Below are 19,320 nucleotides of genomic sequence, written 5' to 3'. Positions count from 1 at the left end.
ACGCTCTGTACTTGGGAGCCCCCGACTCAACTTTGCGAAAGTTACAGGTCATTCAAAATTGTGCGTCCTGCACTTTACTGCAAATTCCTTGCAGACAGTCTGCCAAACCCGGACTAATAAGCCTGCACTGGCTTCCTGTTAAGGACAGAATTAGTTTCAAGTCCCTATGTATTGCTCACCAGGCATTTTGGGAAACTGGCCCGATCACTCAGTACCAGCCTAGCAGGCAACTGCGCTCGGCCAATGCTTTTTTGGCCATGATGCCCAAGTTCAGAAGAACAAGAATAGGAGGCCGTTCCTTTTCCCTTAATGTGGCTAAGTTATGGAACACCCTCCCTCTCCACCTGAGGTCCAATCCGCAATTGACTTCCTTTTGAAAGCAATTGAAAACGTTTTTGTTTAACAAGTAGACCCCTCCTCGGCCCAGTGTCTAAAGCAATTGATATCATCTGTCTCACAACTAGCTACCCCACCGGCCCCATGCCCTGCTAGACAACCTCTCTAGTTTTAGCGCTTGGTCGCCTACGGGCAGCTACGTGCGCTTTATAAAACCCATTTTCATTTCATTTCATTTCTGTGTTCTCACATGCTCAAAGCTTGCATTGCCGCTTTCGCAAAGCTGTCCGTTCTGCATAATCAATAATGCTATAGTTATTATAAAGTAATGGGTGAAGTATAGAAATTCATGGTATACAGTGAAATCATTTATTCTATGTTTTAAAACTGTTTCTTTTCCATTTCATGTACACTTCGAAAACTTGGCCTTTTCTGTAACGCTGTGCTCCATTTTGAATGAAACTGCGTCTGCGCGAGATCTGCGAGTCTCCAGAGCAGCTGACCTTTGAAAAGCTGCCAAGGAGCTGATTGACTGAAGAGAAGCTCCTGGGAACCTGAACTGTGACCCAACTGAACGAAGTTGAACTACTAGAGTCGCAACAAATGTATACAAATATTGTATTCACCATTGTCAGCTGAACGGCATATGTCATGAGAACCTGGAATTTAAGGGCGGGTACAGAAATTGAATATTTAAGGGTCGGGTACAGAAATTGAATATTAAGCTTGAGAAAATATAAAATGTAGGTGGTGTGATGACTTCACCTCCTCCTTGGTCCAATCCTTTGTCCAATCAAAATTGGGGATCCTTACACTTGCAACATTGGGGAATTACTTGCAACCACAGTGTTAATTGGTTGTCGAGAAATAAAAGACGCACTAGCATTGGAAGTATTAAATAAACAGAAACACGTATTTTCGCACGATTTAAAATTTTTCAAAGTATATGTGGTATCCGAGTTATCCAGAAACTCGACCTGATCCAAGATACTTAGAGTTTGCTAAGGATCAGATGTTAAGGGGCAGACCTTACAATATGTATGGAAGCAAGAGAAAAATGACTTTCGTAGACAAAGTTAAAAATTATTTTAAGAAAGACAAGCCGATTAAACTAGAGAAGGAGTTATTATTCCACCACCAAACACTCCTGCATCTTTCATGATGTTTGACAGAGGTTACCATTCTTGTGTGTGGTTAGAAAATTGGATTGAATATTCCAAAGATGACGGAGTTTTAGCATTCCCTTTAAACGGTATCTTTAACGGAAGAATTTTGTTCAACTTGAGAACCCGAATGAATGATTTACATCCCAGACCTAGATTGACACAATATGAGGCATTAGAAGAATGGGAAATAGAAGCTTTTGAACGGGACAGACCAAGGATGGACAAAGGGTTAAGTAAATTTTACCCAAAAGTTAAAGGAGAAACTAAAGAAAAAAGAATGAAAGAATGGAGACAGAACATGCTAGTGGAAGGGTTGTACCCAGTCCTAACGGTAGAGGAACCTGTGGGAGGTAAAAGAACTGAAAAAACTAGACATTTAATGACTAGTGCCGATTCCGATGATGATTACCTGGCCACCGTATAGTGAAGAAACGAGAATAGTAAACCCAAATAACTCATTCTTTAGGCCTCCCTGTAATGAGGGGTCAAGCACATCAAATCCGACTGCTCCATTTTTTAAGCCACCTTTAATTCCGCAAGTGATTCATGAGACCTCCATCGAGAGGGTATTACAAGAAAGAGAAAAGGAAGCTTTACATAAACAGAGAAGTGAATTAATTCAGAAGATATTCCAGTTAAATACAAGCCCTGAGGCTTTGACAATTCCAGTAACCATTCGGCCAGTTGTTCCATTGTATGGAGATAAACAAGCTAGTCCAAAAGCTCCAGTTATAACTACATCAGTAGTACAGCCAAGAAAAGAACCCCTGATTGTAGATGATCAGGCAAGCAAATGTGAATCAGTGATCTCCTTAATGGATTTACCTATACGAGAGCCTGAAAGTGGTTCCATGAGAAAAACCACTCCTGTACCCGCAAGGGAAGTACAGATAGAGACTTCATCAGGTACGAGAAGTGCCACTGTAGTAACTCCTGAAGAAATAGACAGATGGACCCGTGAAATAGAGAGACCAAAACCGCAGCCCAAGCCATTAGACATATATAAATTAAGAATTGAATTAGAAGAATTGATGAATGGAAATGTGGGATTGGAAAGATTGACTACCCTTAGTGAAGTCGAATTGCTGTTTGTCTGTAAAAGCATCACTAGAAATACAAGGGTGCTTCACGAAAAATTAATGGATATGGCTGCTAGCATGGGAATTGACATTGGCAAATCTAAAGTGTTGCAGAAACCTTATCGAGTAGAATTCTCTGACAAAGATTTAGAAAACATGAATGTGTCAGGGAAAAAGTTCCAGATTAGAGAGTTGATGAATTTCATGCAAAAATGGGGTGATCTAGAGAAATGGAGAGCAAGGTGGGCAAAGAAAAAGGAAGAGGTGCGGTGAAGACAATTAGCTTCAGAATTTGTCCTAAAAGAAGCAGACAAGGTAGAAAAATTATGTCCCATGCGAGAAGTACCAGGTAGAGGATATGTACATGTGCCATGGTCCAGACACGATATTGTATCATTTACAAATGACTCCCCAAAATGACGAGAGAAACCTGTAGAGTGGTACAGACCGGTCAAGAGATTTGTGAAAGTTTCAAAATGCCTCCTGAAAGATCTAGATGGTTTCTTTGACATTGTAGTTCCTGTGGATCTGTGGACAGAATGTAAAATTGCTGTTGATTGGCCAAATGAGGAATACCCTAGAGACCCAAAGACAGGGGCTCCGTCCGAGGATGTTATGAGAAAATACAATCAGGTGATGTTGTACCTGAAAGGAAAGGTGCCTGCAAAAGAGACAGACTGGACCGGAATAGATAGAACAACTCAGAATCGTGATGAAACTGTACATTCATATTATGAGCGTCTGTAACAAGTGTTCAAAATGTACATTGGGCTAGATAATATAATATTGAAATGAAGGATATGACCCACTTCATTTATCGATTTGTCTTAGGGTTAAGAGCTGAGATTTCACAGTGGATCAAAGACAATAAAATCTGCTGGCAAGCTAAACCAATTGATGAAGTCCTTAAATATGCTAAATACTGTGAAGATGAGCTAGAAAATAAGAAAAAGGAATTGAAAGAAAAAGTCATGTGGGCCCAGGTAAAATTAGCAGAGCACCAAGAACAGCAGTTAAGAAAAATGACAAATACTCAGAATCAGAGCCCTGGGAGTGGGGGAAAACCGAGGGTAAAAATGAGAAGAGAGGAGGCCAGGAAGAAATTTCCCTGCCACGGGTGCGGAAAGATGGGGCACAGGAAGGACGAGTGTAAGGCTGTGCAGAATGACAATGTACAAAAAATTATTTAAATCCACAGGCGCAGAAGGAGGGACCACGGAAGACACAGCAACAGGTAAAACAGAATCAGTTGCCTCGTGCACCTAGGCCAAATTATAGGAGCAAAGCACAACAGGGTGTAGACACCGAAGTTTTGGAAGGAAGGAAGGAAGGATAGAAATGCAGCAACTTCGCAACTCCTGTTAAATGATACATTCCTCGGTGATGAACCTTACTGACGGTGCCTGAGGGGGGAGGACGAGGAGTGGGTGCTTGGCGCCTCCTTGCCGGTAGACCAATCAGGGCCATACATTGAAGGAAAGGTTGAAGGAAATGAGGTCACCTTTCTGTTGGACACTGGTGCTACCCATTCTACTGTGAGAACAGCAGACGTTCCAAACCCACCCCTCTCGGGAGAAGCGATCCAAGTAGTGGGCGTTTCTAATAAATTAATTAGTACCCCAGTTACAGAACCCATGGAAATTCAAATAGGGAATTTCAAAGAGATGCATAGATTTGTTGTTTGTGATTCAAGTCCTGTGGACCTACTAGGACGAGATTTGCTGTGCAAAATGAACTGTACCATCTTTTGCATCCCTAATGGCATTGAAATTCAGACCCAAGATGAAGACGGAATCTACAAATTGATGCTAATAAGACCTGACTCAGAAATTAAAAGATTGACAATACAAGACTTACCTGAACAGCTCCAACAGACAGTGAAAGCAGAGGTATGGGATTTTACTGGAAAAGATGTAGGATTAATGGCAAATGTTGACCCAATTAAAATTACCATAAAAGAAGATGCAGTTTACCCAAATACTGGACAGTATAAAATGAGTGCAGAAGTAAAAGCAGGGGTTGCTATTGAAATAAAAAGGCTGTTGGAAGCAAATATCATACAAGAAGTGTTGAGCAGTCCTTGTAATTCGCCCATAATCGGAATAAAGAAATGAAGTGGTAAGTACAGGGTAGTACAGGACCTGCGCAAGGTTGATAAGATTGTTTTTCCTTGCTGTCCTATTGTGCCAAACCCTGCAGTGATCTTGTACTAAATACCATGGAATGCTGGATGGTTTACTGTCATCGATTTATGCCATGCATTTTTTTCGATACCATTACACCCAGACAGCAGCAGGCAGGCAGCAGAACCAAAAGAAAAGGAAATATGGAGAAAATTTGGTTGTCAGAGAAGGAATGAGGAAGGTGTCACTGTTTACCTTGATGATATGCCTGTGTTGCCAGACTGCCTGCTTGCTCCTATGGCTATATTGATGCATGTAGACACACATTTAGGAAGAGACGCTATGATCCGCATTTTTAGACAGATATGGTTCAACTCGAAATTCAGGAACATAGCAGAGACACTCTGTCAAAGGAGCCTGGTTTGTCAGCAATTCAATCCCGGAAAGAAAACTGTAGTTTTGCCAGGAAAGATTGGAAAGGCAGAAGGCCCTTTCATACGATTACAACTTGACTTTATTCAGTTACCCCCTTGTCGAGGAATGAAGTACGTCCTCGGCATTGTCTGCCTATTTTCAAAGTGGGTAGAAGCTTACCCTGCACGCAGGAATGATAGCATTACTGTAGCCAAACTGTTACTTAGGGAACTGATACCACTGTACAGTTTTCCAGTCACAATTGAATCAGACAGAGGTGGGCATTTCCATAGCGAAGTAATAAGACCAATCCGTGAAGCATTCAAAATTACGCAAAAACTGCACCGTGCATATCGCCCAGAGGCTTCTGGAGTGGTAGAACAACTGAATAGCACTATCAAGTCAAGATTGGGAAAAATGTGTGAATCTACTCAAATGGAATGGCCAGATGTTTTGCCACTTGTTTTGATGGGACTCAGAAGTATTCCAGACCGGAACACAGGCTTGAGTCCACATGAGATACTGATGGGAAGACCAATGCGGCAAGGATGGGTGCCAGGATACAAACTGATAAGCATATCTGATGATTTGGTACTAGAATACTGCAAGCAACTGGGTGACCAAGCGCGTTCTATCTCTCACCAAATTGGGAAAAACGCCGTCGCCAGACCAACAACTCCAGCACATGACCTGAACCCAGGTGATTGGGTTGTAATAAAGAAACATACTCAGAAGAGTTGCCTTGCACCGAAGTGGGGAAAACCAAGACAAGTAATCCTGGTTACCACAACAGCTGTGAAGTGTGCAGGTGTGTCACGGTGGATCCATGCCAGCCATACAAAGAAAGTGACTGAACCTGAAGAAACTGAGGCTGAAGGTTGTGCAGCTGAGGGGTCTAAGAGAAATTGGTCCTGAAGTAGCTGAAGAAGAACAACCAAGCTCCAGTCAAGATGATTGGGTCCCAGTAATTGACCTGACTCTAGATCAAGTAAGAACAAGAAGACAAACCTACTTAGATAAAGAGTGGGATAATGAAGACGAAACAGGAATAGAAGAAGACGATCAGATTATCGAAATCCAAATCAAATCTGATGATGAGGAAGACCAGATAGGGAAAGAACAGATTATTGACACTTCTCCAAGAACTCCAGACCCTGAAAAGGGTCAGATTGAAATTAGAGCAGAAGTTCAAGCGGAAGAAAATCAAAAGTTCAAAGTGCTTGAACAGGATCAGATAGAATTAGATAAATGTGTTCTGGAAGAACAAAGCCCAATCCAGCATATACCTGAGCAAGGCCAGGTTAGCGACCAGGCAGAAGAAGCTGAAAAAAGACCTGAAACTAGTCAGACAGGAAAAGAAAAAAAAGACAGTGAAGTAGAAGTGACACAACTGAAGGAGAATAAAAGAGCACTTGAAGAGGGCCAAAACACAGTGCCAGTTAAAAGATTCAGAAAAGGAGATAAAGTACCAAGATTTGTCAAAAGACTGAGACTGAGACTAAAGACTATCGACGAAGAGCTTGAGCAGGAAAATCAAGACTCCAGTAAAACTGATCAGTCTGTGATAAAACCTAAGAGAAGAAGTGCCCGAATAAAAAGACTGAATAACAAGTATCAAAGTCCTGAATGGACTTATCTGGTGTTGGAAGACTTTGAAAATCTTGAAATAAGTGACAAAAGTGATGAAGAATTGCTTGCTGACCAGACTGACGAAGAACTGAAACCAAGCTGAAAGTTGCCCTGTGTAAGCAACCTGTGACAAAGAGGGCTTGAAGCTTCTTTTGAGTCAAAATGTCTGATTCCACTGTGAATGGAAGACCGAGACAAAATTGTTGTAAAACATGCTGCAAGGTATGTTTATGTAGTGTAGCATTAGTACTTATATTATGGATATGGATAGGACTAACAATAACTATTTCTTATATGATGAGTAAAGATACTAATTTGTACCCTACAAAGCCAGTGACAAAGGACACAGAAGAGCTGCAAACAAAAGATACACCACAAAGAGTAGATACACAAGAGAAAGCACTTAGCCTTAGACAAACTAAAATGGACGTAGATGCACCAGATGAGGAAGGACTGCATTATTATAGAATCAAGAATAGAATTCATTTAAATGTATTTGCCAACCTTTTAGTACACCATGTAGAAGCAATGGAGATAGACGACTGATATGTCTGTATGAAGCTACCTACTTCAGAAGCTGAGGGTGTGACTTACCATCATTTGCCACTAACATTTGGAATTTCTTGTAGCATTGTAGCCAGTTTATTCTATAGGAAAGGACCTTTACAGTATTATTATTCTAATTCAGATGTGATATTTTCGGAACTTCCTATACGTGGAAATCTAAATCCTGTACATACTAAGAGTGATGTAACACGTTATATGGGTGAATACTTTCTAACTATAGGTACAATAGATTTAGGTGAAGCACATAGAGATAACTTTACATGTTCATTTCACGAACAAGAGAAAATGTTTCTAAATATGGCCGAGAAAAGAAGAGAATGTTTCCAAAGAAAAGCGAATGACAAAAGACAGAAAACTCCTGAATGGGCTAAAAATATAGGGAGCAGCTCAAATGGTGGAGCTAATGCTGCTATGTTGCTGGATTTCGAAAAGAAGGGGAAACTTTGTCTTCACAGGGAGAAGACTAGTTATTATAATAACATATTCATTGGTTCCAGTGAATGCGAACACAATTACAAGGTAATTGGAGGTTGGGGTTTCAAAAATGGGTAAGAACCTTTGGTCCCTGGAATTTATTATATATGTGGGAACAATGCTTATTTTAAATTGCCAGATCATTGGTATGGAAGCTGTTTTTTTGGTATTGTCATCCCAAAGATATATCATGCAAATGAAGTCACTGGAAGCAATGAAAACACTAATGGATTAATACGAAGTAAAAGAGTAAGTGTTGGAGAAATAATAGGTGATATATTTAGTGCATTGATACCTACAGTGGGAGTGGCTCTGAATACACACAGAATCTGCAAATTGTCAACAGTAGTAGTAGATCGGTTATCAACTGACACTGCAGGAGGTTTCCAGATGGTCAATACCGAATTGGTTGCGATCAGACCTATGGTTTTACAAAATCGACTTGCTCTATTGGCAAAAGAGGGCGGAGTCTGTAGAATGTTGAAAGCGCAACATTGTTGCACGTATATTCCAGAAAAAAGTGTTGAAATTAAGAAGTATGTGAAAAACATAACTAATTTGGAAAAAGAGTTCAAACCACCGGAGATTGATAGTGCCTGGAAGAGACTTACTGATGGTCTCTCCTCCGTAGGTAATTAGTTTTCTAATCTAGGTAAAAGTCTTGTGAGTAAAATACTGATGCCAATAGCGGGAATAGGTTTATTAGTGTTCACTATAATAATTTGCTGCAAATGTCGAAAACATAAAAAGAAATATACTGTCAATAGGAGAGGAATAAAAAGAAATGTTGAAGAACTTGAACTAGAAGAAATGAATAATCAAATTGATAAAAGAGTGAAAAATTCTCATCCTAATAAAGATGCAGAGAAAAGCTAAATAGAAACTTTGAAGAGATTGAAATGGGTGAAATGTGAGAAGTTGGCATCTGGTTCCATTACTAGTGATGATAGTAAATATCATCAAAGAGGGGATTAATGGAGCAAGGATTCGCACGTTAAGCGACTTGCTTGTACTCATGAACCTCGAATAACGTTAGTAAAATAACCAACATGTTCGTTTTCCTAATTTTGCACATTTTTCATTATACGGGGCGACCAAGTGAAGCTTGCTTATGTGTTTATTAACCTTAATACGCTTGCATATCAAAATGGCCGCTGCTACGCGGGAATTTAGACTGCGCATGCGTCGGTCATAACCATGTGATGTGACGTGACGTATTCAATGTCTTGGTGAGAAAACAGTTGCACATGCGCAATGAAACTAAGATGGCTGCTCTGTGTTCTCACATGCTCAAAGCTTGCAATGCCGCTTTCGCAAAGCTGTCTGTTCTGCATAATCAATAATGCTATAGTTATTATAAAGTAATGGGTGAAATATAGAAATTCATGGTATACAGTGAAATCATGTATTCTATGTTTTAAAACTGTTTTCTTTTCCATTTCATGTACACTTCAAAAACCTGGCCTTTTCTGTAACGCTGTGCTCCATTTTGAATGAAACTGCGTCTGCGCGAGATCTGAGAGTCTCCAGAGCACATGACCTTTGAAAAGCTGATAGGAGCTGATTGACTGAAGAGATGCTCCTGGGAACCTGAACTGTGTCCCAACTGAACGAAGATGAACTGTACTAGAGTCGCAACAAATGTGTACGAATATTGTATTCACCATTGTTAGCTGAACGGTATATGTCATGAGACCCTGGAATTTAAGGGGCGGGTACAGAATTTGAATATTAAGCTTGAGAAAATATAAAATTTAGGTGGTGTGATGACTTAACCTCCTCCTTTGTCCAATCAAAATTGGGGATCCTTACACTTGCAACATTGGGGGGTGGTACACTGACCCGAAAAACAGTATAACTAGCGTAGGTTTAGCTAGAGAAATTGTCCGACTTGTCCGAATATCTGACCTGTCAGTGACCCAACGCACTCTATAGGGGACTGAAACAGAGAACTGCGGAGCACTCTGTTGGGAGGCTCGAGAAACCCATTCCGGGGTTTTGGAAATTGAAAGTGCTGGCGAAGCACTTTGCTGGGAGGTTCGAGAACACAATCAGGGTTTTGGCAGATTCCTTGCAGAGAGGGAGTAGCGCAGGCGTTGCAACCGAAGCTGCGGGTGTTGGTCGTACCCTTTGGTGAACCCGGTCCTGGGGTTATCCTGTCCTGACTGTCCATGAGCTGCACCTGCTCGCCTACTGGCACCTAAGTCCTTGGGGTTCTACCCATCTTTTCCAACTGACCCGTGGCCAGGGTTGGTTTTCACTCTATCCTAGGTAAATATAAAGTCTGTGTGGGTGATTTGCTTTTCTATAGTTGCATTCCTAAATTCTCGAATATTGCAAAGCCTAAATTGCATATGTTCCTTTTCTCCCCTATCCCTTAGTAATGAGATATTCATGTATTGCTGATTGATAGTATGTTCCACTTTTCAACCCACCTTTAGTAAATGCTAAAATCGTTTCTACTTTAGTATATGTTCCTTATTCTCCCCCTCCCTCTTAGGAGATAAAGCTGAATTAATAGCATGTTCCCTTTCTTTACCCTCCTTTAATCAATGTTGTGAAAGATTTTTATCTAAAATATAGCATGTTCCTTGTTCTTACCTTCCCTTTATTCAAAGTTCTTAAATGCTTAGCATAATCTATCTATTGCATAGTTATACGTTGCTTATGATTTTGATTATAGATAGTTTAATTTGCTTCAACTTGATGCTCATGACATATGATGATGATGATTAGATAAAGTTTTGAACCTACCCAGAGTCTGTGGTTATTTCATATTTTTGAAATGTTTAGAAATGTTTTGACTATCTAATTCATAACTCAACTCCCTGGTCCTATATGTTTAGGTTTCTAGTATCTATTTTGCTAGGTTATAGATATAGGAATCAGAAGTATAGAAATCTCAAGTTATACTGATAGTAGAGCGTGAGTTACCAAAGTGTTTGTTAAGGGATGTTAAGGTGTATTTAAATTATGGGCCCAGGTGAGTATTAGTCAAAATTACCTAGCTGGGTGAGTTAATATTTCCTATTTTAGGTGGCTTTTGCCTCTTGCAGTTTTTTGGAATACAAGAATGAAACACATGAAAGAACCTGCAAAGCAGTATATTTTTAAAAAGAAGACACACACAATTCATCATCATAGAAACTTTGGGGGCTATTAGGATGGCGGGCGGACCTGAGTCCACCGACAATCCTAGTGGGAACGGGACCACCTGCCTGCCATGCGGCGGTCCCGCTCCCCTGATCATGATGAGACTGCCACCGCAGCCGTTGCATCTGGCATTTTAACATTGCGCTGGGTGTTGATGGCTACAGCATTCGCCGCAACGGTAAAATGCCATGTTGTGCATTTCCATGCACAACGTGGCAGGCACCTTGTGCATGTACATGTAGCGGGGTACCATAGGTACCCCCCAGTGCACCCCCTCACTCCTCCCATCCCCAGGGGCCAGCAACGGGCCCAAAAAGAAAGTCCCTGCCAGCCTTTTGCCACCATGGAAAGGCCTTAAATCCCCAATATCATAATATGGATGGTGGTGCCTGCTATCACCACCACCATATATGTACCCCAGCTCCGCCCGGCTGGCAATCGTAACAATTGCTGACCATAGGAAAAGCGGCGGATGAACTTTCCTTCTGCTGTGGTACCCACCGCCATCGTAATATGGCGGTGGGTAATTCAGTTTACGATGGCGTGACAGTCGCCACCACCGACACGGCGGTGGCGATCATTACGCCATTGTAATGACCCCATTTATTCAATCTTTCTTGGTTCAGATCATAAAAGTACATAAGAAGTACATGAAAACAGATATATAAAATCACATCCAATCACAATTCATATTATAAAAGAACCTGGCCTAGTCAAATGCATTCCCAAATAAATAAGTACTTAGAATCATAGAACATATATTAAAAGAGAAATTACTAAAAGTTTTAAAAACAGTGAGCAATAAAACATCCTCAAAATTCATTAATGGACCGTGTATTTCCTTTTCAGCATGCATGCCCATAAAAAAGATGCTTCTGCAAAACAGACGGACGGGTTGGGCAGTGATTTATAAAAATATAATGCGGGCACAAGGATTAGTGGGGGTGCTTGAATCCTCTTCCCGGATACTCCAACATCAACGGGATCAGGTTCAGGTGGAATCTCAGCAGAATGAACTTGTGATGTGAGAGTGGGACCTAAGCTAAATAAAAGAACTTTCTCTCGACCAATAGGGGTGTTAGTTGGTACATCCAGACCATCTGCACACCAAGATTCCTCACTCTGCAGGCATATTGGGCCATCAACTTAAAAGTCTCGGCCAACCTCTGCCTAAAAAACTTTTTACCTGTCGTTGGATCCTCAAAAAGTTTTATCAAGCCTATGACACTAAGTCCCCACTCAACATAATTTAACCATGTGGTCTTGCTGTGTTTCTCAAATTTTTAGTATGTCTCTAATGATCCTTTGGTTATCGGGTACAGTGTCTCTACGCCAGATCAATAACCACAGCATGAATGGAGCCAAGCAAATTGAGTTGGTAATATAAAGGAGGCCCAGTTCTGTATGGGGGACATCATTTGAGTAGGATTGTGGAAAAGAGGTTAGCAATTTATGAAATGTATTTTCAATTATCTGTAGTGGTTCAATGGGCGCCATACCCGATACGCCTGCCCCATAGGTCACGGCTGATACTGTCTTGGCTTGACAGATCTTTTTGATGGGGCCAAGAGGTCTAGCACCCAGCCTCCTGGAGAAATATTTTACTGCTGCTAGACTCCTAACCATAGCCATAGCCCTTTCTTCCACAAGCTGTGTGCAAGATTGATTTTTATCAAAAATAACTCCTACAAATGGGAAGGAGTTGACCAACACAATTTTTAGTGAGTCGATATGGAAGTATGGAATGTTATTTTTGTCCCTGTCCCTGAAATTATTATAAAGACATTGCCTGATTGACTTTTAGTTCCTGGGTATTCATGAAAGCCATATATGCTGTTATGAGATGCTGGAGACTCAAGCCCATTCTGGAAAGCTATACTTCATCATTGGCATATGCCAAAATAGGAAGCCGTTGGGAGTCAAATTTGGGGACATCCAGGGTTGCACCCGCCAGTGCCTCCTCCACACTATTTGTATACATTGAGGAAAGAAATGATGAGAGGACACAGCCTTGCCTTACCCCACTTAAGATCTTAAAGGAGCAGGTGAGCTCCCCATTCTTCCCATACCAAACTGATGCAGAGGCGTCAGAATACAGTTGACGGTTAAAATTGATTAGGGCTGGTCGATTCCCATCTCTATCATAATATTGCAGAGCTTTGAGTGGGACACGCAGTCAAAGGCTGCAGATAAATCCATAAAAGCGAGGTAACACCCTTAGCTCTGGTATATTTATCCATAAAAAGGGGGAGATTCCGACACTGGTTAACGGGCCCTTCCCCTTTTGGAAACGATCCTATCCCGCGGCAAGGTCTCAAGCCTAGACAAGAGGAGACAACCCATAATTTAGCTATTTTGTCTATAAGGGAGATAGGGCTATAATATTTGGGGTCTCCCTTACCTCCTTTTTTATAAATTCGGATCATTACACTCATCTTCTAAGAGAGAAAACACTAACTTTCCCTGAGGGTTAGTGCCTACTGGGTTAGGGGGACTGGGCGGTGGAGTAGTGAAAGAAAAAATACTTGAGAAGTGTGCCACCTAATCATCTTCACCTACATAGGAGTCTAAAGCAGGGTCTCCTGGGGTCTTAAAGTAGGGTGCATTAATTGTGTCCCAAAACTCTTTGCTATTTCCTGATTCTGAGGCCTTCTCTAATCTAGCCCAGATCACCTCCCTCATTACCCTCTCCCTAGACCTTCTTGCCAGTTTATACTCCCTATGCAAAGAGGCAATTAATGTTGGATCTCTAGGTTGTACCCTTAGTGCTAAGGCTTTTCTTTTTTTTGTGAAACTTTTAATTAAATAGAGAATTATACAGTATATACATAAAACAAACATGTGCCTCCAAAGATTTTGCTGGCACAGATCTAACCACAAGCCTCAGTCCATAGCCAATTACACACATTTTACATTGAATCAAATCGTGGCAATCTCCCCCGGGTCGCTACTCCATCTAGGCTGCGGGGTTCTCACAGAGTTCTTCTCGATACTCATTCCACTTACCCCAAATATGTGTCCATTTATTGGGGCATCCTCTGGATTCATACACTGTCCTCTCCATCAGCATGCACCAATCGATGTCTTCTCCCCATGCAATTAATGTTGGTGGTTCATGTGCTCTCCACAATCTCGCAATGTTCCTTTGGCGATTATCATTCCAAGGGTCGCCCATAGCCTCTCTTTGGTGTTTAAGTCTGTAGGGCTCCATACATTCAGGAGACACAGCTTAATATTACAATCAATCTTATTATCCATTATATGCTCTATACATCTGCCAATTCAGACCAGTACCTCTGGATAACATACTTTCCCATAGTACGTGCACAAAGGTGCCCTCCTGCCCGCATCTCCACAGGCATCCGGCATCTGTGCAATAACTCATCTTTACCAACATTGGTCCCGCAATATAAATTCTATGGAGTGTCTTCAGCTGTATAAGTCTAAGCCTAGAAGAGATGCTCGTTTCTCTGGGAGAAGCTAAGGCCTCAAACCATTCCTCATCCTCCAGGACCGCAACATCATATTCCCGTTTAGCTCTGAGTCGGAGAAGGGGGTCAGACATGGTATTGATAAGGATTTGTATACCAGCTATATGGACCCTGCCCTGTAGCGGGGAGGATGTTGGTGGCGTCTCTCCATTTATTTTATCTCTGCTTGCAGTGCATGTCGGATCTGTAGGTATCTAATGTGTTAGCTAGATCATAATCAACCTGTAGTTGGACGAAGAAGACTATCTATCCCGCCCTCCAAAAGTCTCCAACCTTGGAAATTCCTATTAAGTCCCATCAGTCGAAGCTCCTGGTGTGTTTTATATTGTCAATTAGCTCAGTGTCCCACAGTGGGGTGGCCAGGGTCATCTTTCCCTCCCAGCCCAGGATCCTCATGGCAGTCCGTCATACTTGGACCGCATGTCCAGTGGGCCCGTCAGTTTCATTTTGGTGGGATTAGTGTATAATGCCCCTGTAAAATTCCCCCCTGGGAGCAGCCATCTATTCATGTGAAATCCAGGATCTCCCTGTGGCCTGTACGTGCACTGATTTATCGCAGTGAGTTTCACCGCCCAATTATATCTATTAATGTCAGGGAGGCCAATTCCCCCATCATACTATCCTCGTGTGAGCTTTTGAACAGATTTCCTTTCCACAATAGCTCTCTTAGGGCACCCTCCATCGATTTGCTCCCACTGGATGCGGCATATTTTGCAAAACTTATAAGAAACGTGGAAGGGACATCCTTTTGAATAGGGCTGCGTGCCCTAGTAGGAACAGTGGGAGTGATTCCCAATGTTAGATATTGCTTCTAAGTCTTTGCAGCAGCAGCAGCAGTTGGTTGCATTTGTGAAAGTGCGTTGGGTCCCTCGAGACCTGAATTCCCAAGTATTTGAACCCTGTCTACGCTTCAGTAATTGTGAAACCCCTGGGCAAGGAAGGCAATTTACCACTGAGGACATAGATGACAGATTTGGTCCAGTTAATCCTGTACCCAGAATAAGTTCCAAATACTATAAAAATATGCAACACTCTATGCAGGGGATGCCAAGTGTAACAAACTATCATCGACAGTGAGTGAGATACGGTCTTCCCAGTTCTCTTCCCACTGGAGCCCCCAAATAATGGTATCTTTCCATATCCACATTGCCTATGGTTCGAGCACTAGGGCAAAAAGCAATGGTACCCCTTCCAAGTGCAAACATGGGGACTTTCAGTTATTGGCTACTATTTGGGCAAGTCGTTCTTGAAATAGGAGGTGGACCAATCTCAAAAAGCCCAGGCAAAATCCCAGCTTCTTTAATACTGAAAACATATAGGACTATTCAATTGTGTCAAACGCCATGGACGCATCAAGAGACACCACCACCGGGTCCTCAACGTTCGTGTTGGCTTGGTCAAGCACTCCCTGCAGTCTCCGCAAATTAGGAGAGGTGTTTCTGGCTGCCAGATTGGTCTGGATGGACTAGTTTTGTTATAACACGCAGTAAACGTGTGGCCAGTATTTTCGCTAGGATCTTGACTTCTGCATTAAACAATGATATTGGTCTATATGAGGAAAATACATTCTTAGGCTTCCCACTATTCTGAATGACAACTATAGTTGCCAACCTCTGATTAGTTGGGAGCGTGCCGACCTTGCAACTCTCATGGAACATTCTGGTCAGATATGGTGCTATCTTACTCGGGGCAATTATGAATAATTCAATGGGCAACCCATTTGGACCTATCGCTTTCCTCACTCATAGCACTTGTATGGCTTTCTCTACCTCTGTGATGTTCAAGTCTTGTTCCAGGGCCAATCGTTCTTCTGCTGAGAGCAAGGGCGAAGAAATATTTTGCAAAAGGGAATGTGCACCTGCATCTGTGTAAATACTACGATAGTAGTCTCCAAATGAATTTGCGATCTCCTGCGGTTCAGTAATTTGTGTACAAGACTCTACCACTAGTTCCACCACCACTCTATTGACCTGCTTCCTACAGTTCAACCCGGCCAGCAACTTCCTGACCTTTTCCCGGACTTCATATATCCTACTAAGCGTTGCCCTTTATTGTGCCCTGGCCGCATCCCTGGCCAGGGATGTATGTTCCTTTATTTTTAAGGCATCCCTCACCCCATCTGAGTACACATCTCAGAGCTTCCTTCCAGTTCTAATATTTCAGTTTCTAATCGCACTAACGCTGCCTGTTTCTCTTTTTTGACTCCAGTGATCTGAGAGATAGTGACACCTTGTATGCCTATCACAGAATCTGAGCTGAGACAACCAAATGCTTGTTTCCTTGAAAGTAAAGCTCTGTGTTGCATACAATTTTTTCTTTTATGTGGGGGATCTTATGATACCATGGACTAATCAAGCCGTCCTACCAATTTTAGGTTCCCCCACCTCTATACGGACCCAGATGTGCGAGTGATTCGATATACCCCTTGCAAGTTGGCTTAAATCTCTAATTCATTCTAACTAGTCCGCAGTTGTTACAACATAGTCTATCCTAGACATACTGTGGTGGGCCCCTGAGTAGAATGTGTATTATTGTTCCAAGGGGTGGAGCGCCCTCCAAGTATCCACTGTTCCTATTGCTCCCAGAAAATTATGAATTATTGTATCAGCAGGCGGTGGGTCTCTTGGGGCCAGCAATCTAGCGTATAGCGTATAGTTAAAATTGCCTCCAATCATGAGTCTCCCCTCTAGTAGGGCAAGCAAGATATCACCAAGATCTTTAAAGGCCAGGGCGTGAAGGCCCAGTGGTATGTATACTGAAACTAGATTTACTGTACGCCCCTCGCATTTCCCCGAGATTGCCACAAATCTACCCAGACTGTCTGTCCATATACGATCAATCGTCATCTGAAAACTTTTTCGAATCATTATACCCACTCCTCGTGATACAGAGCCAAACCCAGAGTGTGCAATGAGTTTCAATTCCCATCTTGTCAATGCCTTACACGCGTTGCCCAATAAGTGTGTCTCCTGGAGTAAAATCACATCTGGTGAGTGACGTTTTAGATATTGAAGAACTACTCCCCTTTATACATTGTCCCCCGACCATTGACGTTCCAGGACTACAATTTAAGTTTGTTTCAATGGTGGCCCCATATTTACATAGTGTGGTAATCTGAACCATTGAGGGAGTCCCTTCATGTGCCCCGTTTCCTTGACTAGCCCAGTATAGTGTTGGTTATGCCATATCAGGAGTATGAAGTGCGGTGTCACCAGCTAGCTAGTTGTCTCTTGTCAACCCTGTCTAAACTGTTCATAAACTTAACTGAACAACCCTTTATCTCACTTCTGTCACAATTTGGTTGTCATTGGGCCTCAGAGCATTTAATGTAGAGTGTATCAGAGTTCTTCGGTGACTGTAGACCCACCCCCCATCAAACAGTAACTCAACCTCCCTCTCTGCCTCCCTGCATGGTGGTTTCAGAACCTCCCGCCTCACCAAGCTGCAGAATACCTATCGCCAACCCCTTAAACTTGTGATGCATGGGCCAACCTTCCAACTGTTCACCATGACATTAATGAAATACTAAATCAATGCTTCAAATCCCCAGGCACCCCATCTAATGTTCCATTGTTCGATCTTGTGTCCCTGATAAGGGACAGTCCATCAGATTGTGTACCGCCCTCACATGTTTGTCCATCTGGGGAGATGAGTCTATCTGGGGCTCAAAAGAAGAATTCCAATGAGACATGTACTATGAAAATAAACGATACAGACTAGTCCTTATTTGCCATCGTTGTTCGCCGGGTTTTCCCCAGGTGTGGATCCCGCTTTCTATCCACTCGAGATTTCCCTTACTTGTCTCGTTGACTTTGGTGATTTTTCTTCCCCGCTACTCGCCATCCATCGAGCCACTCCCATGCCTCCTTAGGGGTGTTAAAGAACCATACCTTTCCCTCCGATTCCACTCATAGGTTGGCCTGGATCGCATATTTGATGTCTTCTTCTCACAGGGCTCTTTTTATTTCAAGGAAACTGTGTCATTGACGTTGGACCTTAATCATGAAGTCCGAAAAATGGACACTTTACCATTTCCGAATTCAATTGGAAGTGATGTTTGAGCCGTTTGCATAATATTATCCCTGTCCCTATAGTTGAAAACTCTTGCCACTATGGGCCTTGGGGGCACTCCAGGCTTAGGTCTATCTCCGGGTACTCTATGTGCCTGTTCAATAGTGAAGAATGTTGACAATCTTAGGGGGTGTAGGTATGTCATGACCAGTTCTTCAACAAACAATTCTATTGCCTGCCCCTCACCGCGTTCCGGAACTACAATAATTGACACGTTGTTGCGCCTTGAGCACCCTTCGTATTCATCCATCTGCACCTCCATCCTTTCATTGTAGGTCTGTAGGTTCATTCTTTGTTGAAGGGTGGACGTGTCTTTGATTAAGGATTGGCAGTTGATTCGGCTTCTTTGATTCTACTATTCATGGATCGTATATCTGCCCGTATTATCTGCCCGTATTAAGGAAACCACAGAGTCAATCCTGGTCTCCAGTGACGTTCTAACCATCGTGATGGTCGTCCTTATATCTTGGAGGGTCAGTTCTAGTGAGCCATCAACATCTTGCTGCTTCCCAGGCAAGTCGTCTGCGTCTTTTTGTTTTTGGCCAATTATCTTGTTCCAGGCGTACTTGTCAAGTTTGGCCTGCAGGGTGGATTTGGTACTTCGTCCTCCAGCCATGTTGAGTCTTTGTGAGCACAAAAGTTAGAAGATCAGTTGAACTGCCGTCATCTGTCACAAGCTTTAGATACTAAGGAGCAGATTTACAAGCCCCCGCGCCACCAGTACATCACTTTTTGTGACGTACTGGTGGCGCATGTTACAGTTCCATATTTACAAGGACAGGAAAAGCCACCCTGCCTGGCCTTTCCTGTCCTTGTA

General features: G+C 42.4%; 1 pseudogene; it reads right to left on the bottom strand.

Annotated features, from left to right (window-relative positions):
- Nucleotides 1-19,119, bottom strand: part of LOC147728819 (elongation factor 1-gamma-like) — an 81,578-nt pseudogene extending 62,459 nt beyond the window's left edge.
- Nucleotides 19,120-19,320: the final 201 nt, after the last annotated feature.

This window comes from Lissotriton vulgaris, chromosome 3_1 (genome assembly GCF_964263255.1).
Source record: "Lissotriton vulgaris chromosome 3_1, aLisVul1.2, whole genome shotgun sequence".
NCBI classification, from domain to species: Eukaryota; Metazoa; Chordata; class Amphibia; order Caudata; family Salamandridae; genus Lissotriton; species Lissotriton vulgaris.
The sequence above is the reverse complement of the archived record's forward strand: the minus strand, read 5'-3'. Positions and strand labels throughout refer to the sequence as shown.